General features: G+C 32.5%; 1 protein-coding gene across 1 annotated transcript in view; it reads left to right on the top strand.

Annotated features, from left to right (window-relative positions):
• LOC118734103 (indole-3-acetaldehyde oxidase-like) overlaps positions 1-14,970 on the top strand; it is a 76,764-nt gene that overhangs the window by 57,495 nt on the left and 4,299 nt on the right. The gene's annotated exons all lie outside the window — the stretch shown is intronic.

Below are 14,970 nucleotides of genomic sequence, written 5' to 3'. Positions count from 1 at the left end.
TTGATTTTTATTAATTTGAATCGGCATCCTTACAATAAAATTATGTATTCATATAAAGTCCATAAAATACACCAATAAAAATTTGGTGCTTTTTCAAATTCAAAACTTGGCAACACTGCCTTTTGTTCGTTGCTTCCTCTGTTTCTTGTCGAGTTCGTCTTGCTCTCTCATTCTGGTATATTTTGACGTCACGGCCAGTTGCTCTCAGCTCGATTGGCGCAATTTTGTATTCTATCATTCTTGAGTATATACAGTAATAAACCTTTTCGCAGTTTTTCACCAATTGGTCCCCGAGGAGTACTTTTGGGTTGTGTGCAGCGTTTTCGTTTTGCGCGCACGGCAACACTACTGTGGGGAATTTTGCCTCATGATTAGAAAAAGGTATTTTCGGGGATAAAATATATATAACTGTGTTATTTATGAACAAAATGAAGGTTAAGTATAGTATCAATGCTTAATTAAGAATAATATCAATAGTTAAGTACATAATTAACGCTTGTGTTTCTATAAACTGGAGACTCACATCGTATTTTGTATGAAAAAACGTGAATTTATAAAGAAAAACTCTAAATTGCCGAATATATTTAAGTCTTTATTAAAAAAAAACAAGGTTTGTTTAGTTATAGAGACTCCAATGCCTGCCAGCGCATCCGCCCAGACAGCTCATTAAGCATACCCAAGCTTAAGCGGAACTCCTCAAAAATACTTACCATCAAAGTATATAATGCCACATATATGAATCATACACACATACAATACCATTTTCTATGATTTGCTACCGTATAAATTCAGGACACGCATTTGCTTGGAGACTGCGTTGGTTATGGTGGTCATAAGTTCAGCCAACACATTCAATGGTCCATTGCCCGGAGCTGCTCCAACATGATGAGTAGATTTTAGTGCCTCTGGCTACAAGCTGGATATATGAATATTGGAAAATAAATATCAATTATCTTTTTAAATTGATAAGAAACGTGGTTGTTTACAAAATTACCTTTTCCTCTCTGCCATGGTACGGTTGTTGCTCCCTTTCATACCACAGTAATTTTGTATGCAACTCTGAATCAGCAAAATTCATGCTCCTTCTAATTATCAACCCTGATCAGATTTTACCCCCGACGAGTACTCAAAAAGGTTTATTACTGTATATACTGTGACCTTACCTGGTGTCTGTGTTATCTGTGCGATTTACACACTTCCAAAGAATGTGTGGAACCAAAAAAAGTGCAGTAACTGCGGTGGAAATCACACTGCTAATTATAGAGGTTGTCCAGTTTATATCTCTATGAAAGAGAAAACAATTCCCAAAAATATTCCTATTAGGCATAACCCCATACCAGAAATCGCTAAGCCAATGCCTGTGCCAATGACTGTTAATAGGGAATTTACATGATTCAACTTTCACAGGCGATTAGTTGAACCAAAAGTTGAACGAAAGTAAGCAGCCAAACCAATTTCATGGAAAGCGATTAGTTGAAAGGCCGTTTACACCAGGCGATTGTAGCTCTCAACTAAAAATCGCCTGAAAAATCGCCTCATGTAAATTCCCTATAATAATTTTACTTCTTATGTACAAATGCTGAAAAATACTCCTCCGACACAACCTCTTTTTGGTCAGAACAGTAGTAACATAGAAGCTACTATAAATAACTTTATGAAAGTTATGCAGGAGCAAATGATGGCAATGCAGAGCATGGTACAAGACTTGATTAAAAATCAAAATCTATTACTTCAAGCCATTTTAGCTAAACCATGAATAATCTCAAACTTTGTTTTTGGAATGCGAACCACCTTACGCAACTTTCAAATTAATGGGTACAAATTCTATGATACTAAGCATCCACAAGGGAAAGCCCGAAGTGGAACAGCCATTCTCATTCGTAACAGAATAAAGCACTATGAATTATAACCGCACATTGATGACCACTTGGATGGCCTTACTGTATCTGCTATATACTGCCCCCCCTCGTCATAAAATAACGGAAAAACTATTTGATGACTTTTTCCTAAAGTCTGGCAGTAAGTTTATTGCAACAGGAGACTACAATGCCAAACATACATTCTGGGGGCCTAGATTGCCCTGCAGTGAAACCTCGAACTAGTCAGGAAAAATACTAGTCTACAACTAGAATTTCCTGACTGAAACCGAACTAGTTCGAAAATGACCAGACTTGGACCAAGTACAAAACGATTTATTCATGGCCTGTTTTATTTGACTTCGACAGTTTAATACAATAAAGTACACAAAATATAACTTTTATTTGGGTATATTGTAAACCGTTAAAGCGAGTACGTACTCGCAATTATACCATACCTGTTAAATAATGATTACACTATGCGACAGTCAAAATCGGGATGGGATGAAACCAACGGGAAATGTTATATCGGTCAAAAACAAGTTATACGTGTCCCGGCGTTTCGCTTTCACATAACTCGAGAACCACTAGTCCGATTTTGCTCAAACAAATTAAAAAAAATTAAAAATTACAATTCCTTTAATCTGTTCATATAACGTTTTTCTATATAATCAACAGTTGTTTTGGATAACCGTTTAATGATTAAATACCGATATTAGCACCTTTTTAATGATTAATAATTAATTACTTAAACAAAATTTTTTAATTAATTCGTTAATTTTAATTACATCATTTTGTTATTTTTGAGCATTTTCAATTATTTTTGACTTTTTTTAATTACAATAATATAATTAATAATATTAATTAATATAATTATTTGATCAACTTCAATTATACAGTAGGGAGGCAAAAATGTCACAGCTAAACGGCCAAATACGTAAACTTAATTTTGGCCTCTAGATTACGATGGCGTTTTCAGAAAATCCATACCACGTCAAAATTTTGAGATATTTAGGGGAGAAGTTTTAGAGTTCTGAAAGTGAAATTTTCGTCGTTTAAAACACCGTGCTCAGGTTTTGAATTTTTTTCTGGGCAAATGTTTTGATAACTGATCTTACTTAACTGGGATCTTTTAAATTCAATGACGTCCTCCGCTTTTCCAGATTGGCTCTAGTTTTCGAGATAAGGGTGCTTGAAAATCTGCTTAAATTTTAGGTTATTTGTTAATAATTACCTCATTTTTAAGGTTTTTACTAAAATTTTGCACGTGACTGTAAAATCATGGAAATCGGTAGCTGAGATAGGTCGATCTTCCACTCAGCCACTCTTGCTTTAAGAACCCTATAATTTTTATTTCAGGTGTGTTTAATGGGCCGGACATCAGAAGATTAATGAAGGATCAAGGATTCTTGGAATTTCTTGATGGCACAGCAGCCGTTGCATGGGATGCAGTTCGGGCTTTAATTAAACACGTTCTGTGTAAAAATCGTTCACCAGAATATGCCATTTTTATTGCGAACTTGATGGAATCTTTTGACGCCTTTGATGTGCACATGTCGCTTAAAATCCACATGCTACACAGTCACTTTGACTTTTATGAGCAATAGCTTTCAACAGAAACCGACGAGGTAGGAGAGAGATTTCACCAATCCATTATGTGTTTTGAGGACCGATTCGCTGGACTTTTGCTGGTCGATCGCAGGAGGCAAAGGATATTAAAAAAATCATTCGAGCAATAGAAACTAGCAAAATATGCCAAAACGGGATTGAAGAGAACCCAAATTTAGGTCCAAATAGTATATAAACTAATATTATAAAAAATATAACGAAATAAAATATGAGTTGTAACGCAAAACCACATATCTGAACAATCAGTTGTATGGGAGCTATATGCTATAGTGAACCGATTTCCATGATTTTCAGAAATAGCTAAGGTAGTATCAAAACACAGTCACGTGCAAAATTTTAGTAAAATAACCTTAAAACTGAGGTAATTATTAACAGAAAACCTAAAATTTAAGCAGATTTTCAAGCACCGTTATCTCGAAAACTAGAGCCAATCTGGAAAAACGGAGGACGCCATTGAATTTAAAAGATCCCATCAATCAACAAGCCAAAGTATAGCCAAAAAGTAAGAATATTTAATAACAACTTGAATTATTTTGGAACAACATACCAAATGGCTGAAAATTTTTAAAATCGGACAATAACCACGCCCACATCCCATACAACGGTAATTTAGAAGAAATATGAAATCTTCGATAAATCAGTAAATACTGAATTCTTAATCTAGAAATACGTTTATGATAAAATTTTGGAAAATGGGCATGGCACCGCCCACTTATGATCACATATATGTATCTCGGTAATCGTACGACCAATATGTCCAAACTCGGTACGATTATTGTGCTTGCCTTTAAAATCAAATCGTTTAAAACTATTGAAATCGGACTAAAATTGCGGCCACCTTTGATATAACGGTAAATTTCAGAAATGCTTGAAACTTCGCAATTTCGAAATTCAAGGACGCTAATTTACTCAAAATTGATACTACCCTGTTGTCAAATGTACCAGTTGTAAACTACCTCACAACTAGAATGAACCGCATGCCCAAGTATCCTTTTTCCATGCAATCAACTGGTATTTTTAACATGGGGATGTCCTACGAGATGGAAATTGTCAGGTTTCGGTCAGAAATATACCAGTCTCATACTAGTCCAAAATTAGGGTTGCCAGATTTTTTATGCGCCAAATCACTACGTTAGACTTTTTCATGCTAAAAAATCAGTACTTTTCAGTACATTTTTATTCAAAGCAAAATTATGAATGTAGGTATCTGATAATAATTTAAAACGCCAGAGTAGTTGTTTTAACAATATTTTGGTAAATAAATAAAATGTAGTTCATAAAAAATAAAAGTGTTATTCATTTTAAATTGAGTGTACACATCACTGTACACAGAAGCCAATAAATTATTTTATATTTATGACATTTGTGAATAGCAATACTGAGATCATTTCCATCTTCTGTGCTTAAATAGTCAAAGAATTCTATACATTTCATTTTAAAATTACTTTTAATATGAAGTTCATTTAAAAAAATTTTAATTAGGACCCGGTTTCCTTCTTTGCGCCAGGAAGAAAACTTTATACTTAAGATCCTCTCAGTTGCTTCGTTTGAGTGTGGTATTGCAAAAAAAAATTAAATTACATATTTTTGCGAACTGTGGAAAAGTACCACTATTTAAGGACTTCATTTATAATTCCTCATGGCTTAAATTAATTTTTTCAACTACGCAAAAACTTTGAAAGGCTAAGAATTCGCTAAAAAGAGTATCTAACTCTGTCTCATATGCAAAACTCTTTTACAATGTCAGTAAATTGTGAAAAAATTGTAAGTTATAGGCAAAACCCATTCGAATATTCAAAGTTGTTGTTATTGAACTGAAAGTTATTTTCGAGATAGCTAGCAACACTCGACAGAAAAACGTCAGCCTTCTTTTCAAATAATTTAACCTCCATCGTATTATCGTTACTGGTACGTAACGACCCGGCGATATGCCCATAAAACGATTGATCTCTTTGTTGTATTAATTTCTTGGGCATATCAAACATTATCTGAAACATGTCAACTATAATTAAATTATTTTCTTCTTACTTTTTACAGTACAGTTTAAGTTATGTAAAAACCTTAAGAAAATCCTAAAGTATTTTGTCCGAATTGAAAATTCAGTACAAATCAGTACAAATTTTGAAAAATCAGGACATTAGCGTACTGATTGGAGAAATGAATAAAATCAGTACAAGAGTTGAAAATCCAATACTGTACTAATAAAATCAGTACGTCTGGCAACCGTAATTAAAATAGACAGAAAAATATTGGTCCAATTATCGACCGAAACCACCAATTTGGGAGTCAAAAAATAAACTGATTCCATGAATATACAATAAAAAACTTTTGATTAAGTACACTTTAATATATTACACATCTTTATTTAGCAGCCTCAGATTTTCCAATAGTTAGTGTTAAATTGTATGAGTATTAATTAAAAGGAAAAATAAATACATAGATATTTCAAACTTTCGAACATAAATGCAAATGCATTTTTTATTCAATGTTATTAAAAGTAAACGATTTCGGGTGCAATTAATACTATATTTTTTAACTTTTTTAATAGTACTAAATATGTAAAAGAAAAAAGTTTAAAATAAAATAAATACATTAGTTCATTTTCAAGTGGACTTAATTAAAAATAAAAGTTTTCATTCAATTAAATTAAATTCATTAACTTTGCACATTTCAGTCCTTTCTTTTTAAAATTTTATAAAAGTAATAATAAACGCTTAAAATTTGAGATTTGGATAAGAATAAAATAAGTAAACAATTCATGCAGTCATTAAATATTCTCAATTTTTGTCAATAGTTTGGCTTGTTGATTGATAATTGAAATTAACCAAATAATTATATTAATCGTGTAATTAAAACAAAGTCAGAAATGATTGAAAATGAACAAAAATAACAAAATAATTAATTGTAATTAAAATTAATGAATTAATTAACAATTTTTAATTAATTATTAACCATTAAAAAGGTGCTAATATCGGTATTTAATCATTAAACGGTTATCCAAAAAAACATGCTCTAATTAATAATCATTATGAATATTAATCATTATTTAACAGGTATGGTATAATTGCGAGTACGTACTCGCTTTAACGGTTTACAATATACCCAAATAAAAGTTATAATATTTTTCGTACTTTATTGTATCAAACTGTCGAAGTCAAATAAAACAGGGCATGAATAAATCGTTTTGTACTTGGTACAAGTCTGGTAATTTTCGAACTAGTTCGGTTTCAGTCAGGAAATTCTAGTTGTAAGCTAGTATTTTCCTGACTAGTTTGGGGTTTCACTGAAGGGTAACAACAATACCTAGAAAAGAAGTAAATTATTTGGAATTTCGGAAAATAGGCGTGAAATATAAGTTTATCATTATGTCTAACTGAACGTTCTATCGAAGATGTTTGAAATAGGGGTAAAACCATCCGTGCTTACCATTTAGCGTTAGTTTTTAGAAAGGTAAAAAAACTATCACCCCTATGCTGTAATCCGTCGTACATTCGATTTTGCTACGAATCGTAAAATCGTAAAATTGGTATGCTGAAATCCGCGTTGTCGTATCGTAATTTCGAAATTCGTGGGCCATCTTCAAAATTCGTAATGTTGGTATGCCTGAATCCGACGTAGCTGTCATTTTTATGTATTTGTCGGAAATTTTGTACGAATAGCAACTCGTGTCGGAGCGAAACAAATTGTTTTAAAATATCAATAAAATAAAGTATGTAAACGCAAAAATATGTATGTAACTCGAAGTGTGAATAGAAAAAAAATTTATTATTAAATGTTTACAAAATTAACAGATCGAAGATCACAACAAATCGCTCGCTATACGAAAAACTGGTGGAATGCATGAGCGAAAGGCCGCACATTGGTCGAGGCTTTGTGAAAGGAGCTAAAGAGGATGTGGTGGAATTTTGGGAAAGCGTTTCAAGAATTAAAGCGGCACAATATCTAGTGAAATGGGGGCCCTTAAAAGGAGGGATGTTACATTTTATCATTTAAGTTAATGGATCAGAACAATCTCCTAGCAATCTCCTTTGTATATTAATGCAACTGTTAGCTGTTCTTCCTCCTGGGACAAAACATCATTAAACTAATTTTTTAAATTTCACTATTCACTTGCGATTATATTTATTTTGATTTGTTTCTATCAAGGCAGCTGATTAAGAAATTCGAATTTCACTACTTTAGTTGGCAACGCCGTTGATAGAGACGATCGGTATGCTGTAACCAATTTTCGAATTTTCGGAACGGAGCTACGAATTCGTAACTACGAATTTTTGGATTACAGCATACGGGTGTATATTTAATAATTGCGCCGAGTATAGACTTTCCTAACTTGTTATTTTTTGAATTTTTGATTGTATCGTTATTGCACAGCGCCATCTTTATGTATTTAAATCAACTTCTATTTATGTATGTATGTACATTAGACTTCATAAAAAATTTTAGAATTAAAAAAAAACGTGCTAAATTGAAAAAATACGCATATGAAAGAGCACCAACCCAACTCGTTTTAAATTTGAGTATATACGTTAAGACTGGTTTTCACTATGTCATATATTGACACCAAAATTTGGCGACATATTTTGACACAACTTTATCTCCTCTATCCATACCTTTGCCAATGATATTATGGGCCAACAACTGACGGATAGCCGATTTCGAAGTGCATGTACACGACTAAAGACCTATCCTGATCCAATTCAATCGATAAACCGCTTTTTGATCTCTTTTGACAATGTGTTTTCACTTATTTGACGACAAATGCCACTGAATTTGACATAGTGAAAACCAGCCTTTATAAAATATGTGGTTGTGAAGTGCGCAGATGCTTTTTCGTAATTAAGAAGAAAAAAAAATTAATTTTATGTTCCGTCTGATGGTAATTGAACCGGGACCCTCTTGGCCGCAACCAATTGTATCAAGCGTCTTTGCACACTAAGCTACAGCCATACATGTAAAGGTGTTTTCAAATGTTGAGTTTGAATCAACATCACAGCGCGCGATTTCCCTGCAGTGAAATCCCAAACTAGTCAGGAAAAATACTAGTTTACAACTAGAATTTCCTAACAGAAAACGAACTAGTTCGAAAATGCCCAGAGTTGTACCAAGTACAAACGATTTATTCACACCCTGTATTATTTGACTTCGACAGTTTAATACAATAAAGTACACAAAATAATAAAACTTATTTTTGGGTATATCGTAAACCGTTAAATTGAGTACGTATTCAATTATACCAGACCTGTTATTTTGTTATTTTTGATCATTTTCAATTATTTTTTATTTTGTTTATTACACGATTAATATAATTATTTGATTAATTTCTATTATCAATCAATAAGCCAAACTATGGACAAAAATGAAGAATATTTAATAACTGCTTGAATTACACAGGCCAACAAGGTTTTTTAACCAAGAATCGGACTATACTTTTCCGAAGGTCTTTGACGTGCTGAATTCGAATCTGACCCCAGATCACGTCAGGTTTTCGGGATATTCTAACCTAAAAGTACAAAAATCACGGTTTTTGGGCACATTTGAGCTGCACTACTCCTCCCCTTCAAAATTCATTTTAAAGCTTTAAAAAATCTTTATTTGTTACCGAGAAGTCGTCTGTTGAATTTACTGAGTTTAGTAAATTCGTTGATATTCTGAAAATGAGGAGTATTGGATATTGGAAATTGAAATATCTATGTATTTATTTTTTCTTTTAATTAATACTCAAAAAAATTAACAATAATTATTGGCAAATCTAAGGCTGCTAAATAAAAATATGTAAAATAAAAAAGTGTGCTTAAATGTTTTTTATTGTATATTCATGAACCCATTTTATTTTTTGACTCCCAAAGTAGTGGTTTTGGTCCATAATTAGACTAGTATTTTTCTGTCTATTCTGAACTAGTATGATACTGGTATATTTCTGACCTAAATCTGACAATTGCCATTTCGTAGGACATCCCCATGTTAAAAATACCAGTTGATTGCATGGAAAAAAGATAGTTGGCTGATTAGTTGGGCATGCGATTCATACTAGTTGTGGGGTAGTTTACAACTAGTTCATTTGACTACAGGGTTATGTCATACCATATATGTATGTGTTGTCACCGCTGTGCATGCTTTGTATACATATACTTTCTTAATTACATATGAAAAAGCATCCGAGACGTGCAAAACGCCATCCGTGTAGTGAAATATGCTTCATTTTAATACGGGCATATTTGAATTGATTATTTCCATTATATGTACGTAGTGTATGTATAATGGAAAAATCCATTTTGCTAAGACTTTTCACTTGATTTAAATACGAACATTTTTAAACGGTAATCAAATAAAAAATTTTTATTCTTACAACGCGCTTTTTTTTCTCAGTGAAGGATAATGGTATTAAAAGCTCAACCTAATATTACCGGCGAGAGTTTTTCTACGCACGCACGCAAGTTTTTCTCATTTGATAAGCCCAAATCAATTTGCGTGCAGTGTTGCCGTTTTAGCCCTTTGGTGGCTAGATTTAGCTACAACATACTTTTTTTGGCCACATAAATTTAAAATTGCCCCTAGCCCTTTTTTTAGCCCTTTGGAGAATTTATTCATACTTGGCATGAAAAAGTTATATATGCTTAATTTGATATCATTTTTTTTTATCTATGTAAGAGATGAATTTTTAAACTAAGAAAGACTGATATACATATATGTATTGTATGTTCCTTACGTTTTTATACTACTATAGTTCAAAATAGATACGTTTACGGCCCTTAATATGCTTTATTTGTTAAATGGCCCATCAAGTCGATTGACCATGTGTGTTTTTGTGGTGTGATTGCACCAGCTGCTGGTGTGACTTCAAAAACTATTTGAAAATTTTATGATTGTACCAGCATGCTGGTGTCGTCAGTGGTGAAATTAGCTAAATTTTCTAAGTAAAAAGTATTTTGGCGGAAATTTCTTGCCCTATATGGGTCAAAGCCGTGTTTGTGGAAGAATAAGTTCACGATATTGCAGTTGTGAATTTCAAAAAAAAAAAACAATGTTTAAAAAAATGGTAGAAAAATTATGAAATTTCGGCTCTAATCATTTCGATCTTTCCTCGACCTCATTTGTAAAGAAATAAATATTGTACCAGCATGCTGGTAAGTTATATGCTTCGAGCCTGATGGAGCCAGCAAGCTGGTACGTATATTTCCCCTTTTATACAAAAAGGTTTTTGGTTGGATAAAATATTAGCTTTTTTTGAAGACTTCATTGTTTTTCTATACCATTACTTATTGAAAATGTTTGCGTGTATACTTATTAGGGATGCCAATTTTCGGGGTTTTGTCGATCCCGGGATTTTCGGGATCTGAAAATACAATCCCGGGATTGTCCCGAAATTCAGGCAAAAGTGCAACACATCTGTGATCATCCTATTATAGTATTTTAAATCAGATTGATATAACAAAAAAAGTACAATTTATTGTAATTCATTTACATATTTATTAAGGCGATAAATCAGTATTTTCAATCAACAAAAAACAAACATAAAATTTGACAAACATATATGTATGTATATACATATCCTCATTAATTTATAACATAGTTTTTGTACTACAATATTCAGAATATTTTTCATGGTATTTTTTTTTTGTTAATTTAAAAAAATATATATGTATGTGCAATTTTGATTTTGCGAAAACATCCCGTTGACGTTTTATATTTTTTTGCTACAAAAAAATTCGTTATAAGGAAGAAAATGCCCAACATCGTCAGTAAAAAAATTCAAATATCAAGGGAGTTTTTAGCAACTTTAAAATTGCACTTTATTGTATTAAATTGAATGGGCTATAAAACTGCATAATAGAATTTTTTGTAAAAATTATGATTAAAAAGTTTGGTATTTTTATGATAATTTGGTGAACTAAACCAACTTTCTCTAAAGTGTGAAATTTTGATTTACATGATTTTTGTTGTAAAATGAGCTATATATTTTTTTTAATTAACAAAAAAATACCATGAAAAATATTTTGAATATTGCAAAAAAATTGATGCAAAATATTTTTGTAAGTGACTGTATTTGGTACAGCAGTAATTGCCTATGTAACTATATAAAATTTTTTTAATCACTGTTTGAGATCAATTTAAGATATTATCAGTATATTTAAGTAATAATAAAAAAGTTAACACATTTAAGTAAACAATAAATATATAAGTGCATCACCTATTCCATTTCGAGCGAAGCAAAATTATTCCTTCTTTTGATGGTAATGCGATCTTAAAGAAATTATAGTATTAAGGGTTGCAAAAAATTCTTAATTTGTCCTTGAGAGGGGATATTTGTGATAAGAATTTAATTGGCTAACAAAAAAATTGTTTCCAGCAATCCCGGGATTTAAATCGACTAATCCCGGGATATTCGGGACTTAAAAAAGACCGGGATCCTGAAATCATCATCATTGACATCCCTAATACTTATATATTTATATGTATGTAAGTAAAAAATTTAGCTACCATTTTTAGCCACAACGACTTTTTTTAGCTCTCTTTTAGCCCTTTTTTTAACAGAATTTGGCTACCGTTAAAAATGATTCGCGGCAACACTGTTTGCGTGCGTGATTTCTCAGAGTTGCATTTCTGTCAAAATTACAGAAGTTTGCCGAGAAAAATTTGAATTCATAGTCGCGCCAAAATGCCAATTGAGCATAAACATCAAATGTCACGCAAGATAAATCTTGGAGTTTGAGTTAGCTTTTTACGCACGCATATAAGGTTGGCCTGTAACAATTCTTCCCGATATAAATTGGGCTTTAAAGTGCAGAAATTTGTACTATGGTTAGGATTGCATGTGGGGGATTTGAACCCGCGGCCTCGGTGTTTAAGTCAACACCTCAATCTCTACGTGTTGTAATAATAATAAAGTCCGGCGCTTACACAATAAGTTAGTGTTTGGCCGAACTTCTTCTCCGATTTGTCGCGTGGGCCTTAATGTTGTGGCACAAAGGGAGTGCCTATAGTTTTATGTCGACTCTGAACGGCGATTGTACTTTATGCGAAGCTGTTTTTCATTTTCAAGGTTTGCGCACTTCTAACCACTACACCCCAGCGGCCAATATGCGAGACCTATATTCAGATAATTTTTTTGGTTTTTGGTATCGATATTTGGAATATCGAGTCCTTTTATTCCGATATTAATGAGTACCCGATAGTTTTAAAGCGATACTTTAAATGAGTACCATATCGATACTTTCGGTTCGATATCGTGTCCCTACCAACGAGTAAATCTATCCATAATTGTTAAAATGTAGCGGTAACCTCTTGAAACTGGAAGCGGTCCAACAATATCTAAATGTATATTAGGCTGGGTCGATTGGGTATGGGGGAAAATAAAAGTCATTTGACCGCATTGTAATAGTAATATTATGATCTCTTAGGTCTCAGCCAATTGTTATTGGCTACGAAAGATTAATTTAAAACTTATCTTTAGCCCGCGCAATTGAATCAAAGTGTATGAATTTCGAAAATGAAACTTTGGCTTGTAATATCTATGGAATGCGTTATTGTTATAAACAGGACGATATATCAAATTAAGGGCTATTAAATTTAGAACCTCACGTTCATTTATCATTTTTCAATAAGTCTACACGATTTTAAGATATTAAAATAAAAAATAAGAAAACTATGATTTTCCCATATGAATTTTCAATTATTCATTACTTCAGCAACCAAGTGAAAAATACAAAAAAGTTGGACGAGATTTATTTCAAACCTTTTAATGTTTATATAATATTAAAATGACCATGGACTGGTCACGCCGATTTGGTCAGTTTTCAAGATCGTGGTGAATGAATGTATTGTCAAAGATTAGGAATCGTTCGACAAGTTAATAGTAGTTTCAAACATATAAGTATTTACATACATTACAATTAGGTTGAGAAACGCCTATTTTAAGTCCATTTTTGCAGTCTTGAAAACTGGTGCGGAATGGTTTCATTAGTCGCCGCAGAAGCACATTTTTCGCGGTTTCTAAATTTGCCGTTATATGAAAGTAGGGGACGTGCAATAAGTATTTAGATATACATAAATATTTTAGTTATGTGAAAAAGTGTCTGTAGGTAAATGCAATAGTTTTCAACATATCCTGGGAAATCCTTTTGAGGACTCTCCAATTGGACGATATTGCTTTGCATTCAGCTTGAACGAAAAAAGTCACTCGCTGGCACAGTTTTCTGTAATCCGGTTCTTTTATTTAAAGGTTATTTATACAATTGAAGAGAAATTTTTTTAGAAAAAAACTGGAAATCCACTTAAGCTTTTCGATATAACTTTGGTAAATGTTACTCGATCGGTGCGTAATAATTAACAAATTGAAGGCGACACTTAATATTACTGATTTTTGATAATAATATGACTAAAATAGTTCGGATTATAAACAAATTATTTTAAAATAAAAAAAATCTTGAACAAAATTTTTTATCATTTTCTTATATTTGCAATTTTTATATTGTATGCATAAACATAAGTAAACCAATTAGTGTGTCTAGAAGTTGTGCCTGTTCAGTGTTTCCATACTAATTTGCATAAACAAAATTTTTCCGCGATGATGGAAAATAATGGCTATTCTATTAGAGCTACCGAAATTGTTCCTAAATTTGCAAAAAATCGCAAACTATAGCTAATATTAAAAAAGGATTAGAATATTTGGAACTAGCAATCTAAATGCACGCCAGCAATATTAATGTTGTTCTTTACATCTTTTGACTATAGGCCAATGCAATTATCAAGAGAACAATTAAAATTTTCTTGAAAAAGGATGAGTTTGAGATTAACGATAAGATAAACGGCTACGCGAAATGATACTTGACTTTATCTTTTGCGTTAAAGGATTCATTATCTAATAATATGCACCAAAAGTTTTGGCTGAACCCAGAATTTTTAACAAGAATTTGTCTTATTCGACTAGTGTGCTGTGGGTCACTTGGCGGTCGATGCGCGGGCTCTTACAATTAAAATGAAAGACTAATATTTCGCAGGCTTGTTGTTGACTTCATGATTCACTATTACCAAGGGATTTGAGAAGAATTAGATTTTCGCCCCCCCCTAATGTATATGTTCAAATCTGCTCTTTGGAATTGGAATTATGCTCACAGGGGATTTTGTGTGACGATGAATTTTAGATTTCTGGCAACTTATACGTCCTTTGGACCATATATTTATCTCCTTGGTCATACAAGGCCAATAATACTTCTTCACAATTAATCGGCGTGTAGCCTTGGTACCAGGATGAGCAATTCCTGCGCAAATTATTTGGAACGAAAGGTCTAGGACCTTCTCCTGACACTTCACACCAAATATTAAAATCTAGAACAGGAATTTTAATTAAGTTAAGATTTTGAAACGTTTGTCCAGAAATAACCCTGCAAAAAATGCGACTAATCCGGGATGACTCCGGGAGCAATCGCAACCCTGCAAAAAATGCGACTAATCCGGGATGACTCCGGGATCAATCGCAAAGGAACAT

Source organism: Rhagoletis pomonella, unplaced genomic scaffold (assembly GCF_013731165.1).
Source record: "Rhagoletis pomonella isolate Grant_MI unplaced genomic scaffold, Rhpom_1.0 Rhpom_scaffold_00002, whole genome shotgun sequence".
Taxonomy (NCBI): domain Eukaryota; kingdom Metazoa; phylum Arthropoda; class Insecta; order Diptera; family Tephritidae; genus Rhagoletis; species Rhagoletis pomonella.
Note: the sequence above shows the minus strand (reverse complement) of the source record. Positions and strands in the feature narration are given on the sequence as shown.